Below are 3,693 nucleotides of genomic sequence, written 5' to 3' on the forward strand. Positions count from 1 at the left end.
AAAGTTGGAGAATCCTAAGAACCGTTGGAGCTCTTTGATGGTGTTGGGATGGGGCCAAGAAGTGATGGCTTCCACCTTCCCCTTGTCCATGCGAATGCCACCACTGTTGATGATATACCCGAGGAAATTAACTGTAGACTGATGGAAAGTGCATTTTTCTGCCTTGAGGAAGAGGTGGTGTTGACGGAGACGCTGGAGGACCTCCGCAACGTGTTGGCGATGTTCGGCCAGGCTCCGGGAGTATATGAGGATGTCATCAATATACACAATAACAAAACGGTGGAGGAACTCCCGGAGCACCTCATGCATGAAGCCTTGGAAAACCAAGGGAGCATTGACCAGCCCTTATGGCATCACCCTGTACTCATAATGTCCGGTGGGGGTTACAAAAGCGGTCTTCCATTCGTCTCCCTTTCGAATGCGAATGAGGTTATAGGCGCTGCGGAGGTCCAACTTGGTGAAGATGGTGGCACCGCGGAGTTGTTCTAATGCCGTAGGGACAAGGGGAAGAGGATATCGGAACTTGACAGTGATCTCATTCAGTTTCCGGTAATCAATACAAGGACCGCCATCCTTCTTGGCCACGAAAAAGAAGCTGGAGGCAGCAGGAGAGGTGGATGTAACTATGTAGCCTTGTTTCAACGCCTCCTCAATGTACTCCTCCATGGCCTTCTGTTCAGGAGGTGATAGGGGGTAAATTCTCCCATGTGGTACTGGTTCACCCAGTATGAGGTCAATAGCACAGTCCCATGGCCGATGTGGTGGTAGCTGGGCAGCTTTCTTGGGACAGAAGACGTTGCTAAAGTTGGAGTAGCAGGCAGGGATGTCAACAGATTGCTTCTCTACAGGGCTTTCAATGGAAGTGGAGTGAACTGGAACTTGAATGGGATCTTGGGATACTGGTAATGGACGTCTTGGAAAGCATTGAGGAAAGCAACTCTCACCCCACTTTAGGACTTCTCCTGTCCTCCAGGATAGATGGGGATCGTGCAGCACCAGCCACGGGCGCCCGAGAATGATGTCAACAGTGGAACCCTCCAGAACCAATAGATGGATTTCTTCGTGATGTATATGGCGGACGTAACGTCTTGTTAGCGGTTGACCGGTGATTGACTGGACCTCGTAAGCGGTCTCCGTAGTCGAGGTCGAGAGTCCGAGCTGCTTGACGAGGTTTCCTGAGATGAAATTCCCCGCAGAGCCTGAATCGAGGAGGGCGGTAACTGAAATCATAGAAGAGCCAGCAGTAAGTTGAGCGAATGTAGATAGAGGGTTCAGTTTCTGGAAGTGAGGGCGGATTGTACTCACCACGGCTCGTGGAGGTCGAAGAGGGCACTCCAGGATCCTGTGCCCGCTCTCGCCACAGTACAGGCACAATCCTTGGGTAATTCTTCTCTGCCGCTCTCTTAATGATAGGCGCGTGGAGTCAGTTTGCATCGGTTCTGGAGGGCCACTGGTCTCTGGCTGATGGGGAGGAGGAGATGCAATAGCTAAGGCTGTTTCTGTAGTGCAGGATTGAATACGGTTAGAGCACCGAATGGCCAGTTGGATAAATTTCTCCAGACCATAAGTGTCATCGTATGCGGAGAGGTGTAAGCGAAGAGATGGGTTGAGCCCTTGTCTGAATGCTGTCAAAAGAGAGGGTTCATTCCACCCACTGGCTGCGGCGAGGGTACGGAATTGGAGAGCATATTGATGAATGGGCATAGTACTTTGTCGCAGTCGATAAAGCTTCTCTCCAACCGTCGAGTCTCCAGGGGAGCTGCTGAATTACCTCCTCAAAGTGGTGGATGAAGTTTGCAAAAGTTCGAGTAGCGGGTCCAGCCTGGAGAAGAATGGTTTCCGCCCAGAGAAGTGCAGCCCAGTTAGGGAGGTGACCACAAAGGTGATCTTGGACTGGTCGTTTGGGAACATATGGGGGTGAAGGTTGATTGTAACCAAGGTTACCAGGGAGTAACAGAAAAACTCGTTGTTATTAAAATAACAAAGTGATAATGGAAGAATTATTAAAAACTATTCAAAAGAAGTAACTTCATAAAAGAAAAATATTAATTTCATACAAACGTATATTTTCATTGGGTATTAGTGTGACCAATGGTAGTGAGTCTTGAACTTGAGACGATCCAATGCGAGCGCAGAATGTGCTGCAGCGGAAAAATTGTTTTCCGGTTTTTTTTGCACGAGGTTCATGCGTGAAGTTAGAAGCTCTCTCTCTCTCGTGCACGGATGCCTGATGAGCGCGGTGTCACGACGCTCCGAAACAGAAATAAAGAAAATAATCTTCTAGATGAGTTATATCGATGGATTGATGTGAGTAAAATGAGGTATATTATTTCCTATTAGTTATGAGTGACTTTGGTATTGTTATGAGAGTGAATCGGACATTTAGCTTGATGATATAAAACTGTATGGTGATTATAAACATACTTGAGTAGCATCAGAGTATTGCTAAAGTGTTTATGGAGTGTATTTTTGATTAAAAAGGGTAAAGAGAGGGATTTAAACGAGACGTGCTGTACCCGCACCATTCTGGAATTTTCCGTGAGTTAACGATCTCCTTGGTGAGTCAAATTTGCTTTGTGATTGTTACAAGTCAGACTGTTATCAATGTGTAAAAGGAAAAGCAAGAGAAATTAAATCTGTGAGTGGTTTATATGCATAAATAACAGCCCAACTGCACGAGTAAGTGACGAAAAGTGATATATTAATGAGTGTGTCATGTTGAGAAAATAGTCACAAACCTTCACATGTAAAAGAAATATTCTTTATTTGAAAAATGCCATTACATATGTTCAAGTTATGTGTAAAATGTATGATTCATTCACTTTCATGTGTTGAAAATGTTTATTGTAAGTTGTTGTAATAATGAAGATATTAATTATATTTTTGTGACCTTGTCTGTTCAAGGTCAGGTTTTTTTTTGTTGTTCTGTCCTTTTCCGAATTCAATTTCGTGCCTGTATTCTGGATCTGTCCCGGCCTTCCAGTGGTTCTGCGGAGGGTTTGGACTGGCGAGCCTCCCTTGAGTCTGTTCTCGGATCTTTCACTTGAGGAAAGACAAGTCTTAGCACTGATTTGAACTGCGAATGGTAGGAAAAAGAATAACTTTTCTCATCTTTTGTTTTTTCTCGGATGGACACCCTTTTTCATCACCAACTGATAAAGGACAATTAACTTTTCCTATGGACTTTTCAAAGGACTCTTTTCACAAGGACTGAATATTTTGATCATATTCAATTGAAATTGTTCAAATTGATTGTATATTGTTTATTTTGAGTTTGAAAATTTATATTGTGCTTATCCAAGATATAAGTGTGTACAATTACAACACATGAGTATATTTAACTTCAATAGAGTTAAGGGAACATTGCAGAAACCGTAGTGAGCTGACTTTACTTTGTTGAAACCCAAAGAGAAAAAATTGAGACCTAAAGAAACAAAGGAACAACCACAATATTTGAGAAGTTACATTCTGGTTGAAAAAGAAATGCGTATCTATATTGGTTTATTTTATTTGTTTATCAATTAATGTGACTCACCTGTTGAGTTGTTATATTGAAAATACACATTGTGTACTCAAACGAGTGTTCACTGTTGTTGTGGCATCTTTCTCAGCAGCGAGTCTATTTCTTCTGAAACGCTGGTCCATTGATTGAGTTATTTATTAATCTACGAATTAATAGCCAGAGAGTAAGCG

The 3,693-nt window shown here is 43.3% G+C and overlaps 1 long non-coding RNA gene across 1 annotated transcript; it reads left to right on the forward strand.

Moving 5' to 3' along the window:
- Window positions 1-2,032: 2,032 nt before the first annotated feature.
- Window positions 2,033-3,419, forward strand: LOC131553739 (uncharacterized). The gene is made up of 3 exons (XR_009274253.1): window positions 2,033-2,307; window positions 2,482-2,558; window positions 2,905-3,419. It is a non-coding gene; the product is annotated as an uncharacterized LOC131553739 (long non-coding RNA).
- The last annotated feature ends 274 nt before the right edge of the window (window positions 3,420-3,693 follow it).

Source organism: Onychostoma macrolepis, chromosome 14, assembly GCF_012432095.1.
Source record: "Onychostoma macrolepis isolate SWU-2019 chromosome 14, ASM1243209v1, whole genome shotgun sequence".
NCBI classification, from domain to species: domain Eukaryota; kingdom Metazoa; phylum Chordata; class Actinopteri; order Cypriniformes; family Cyprinidae; genus Onychostoma; species Onychostoma macrolepis.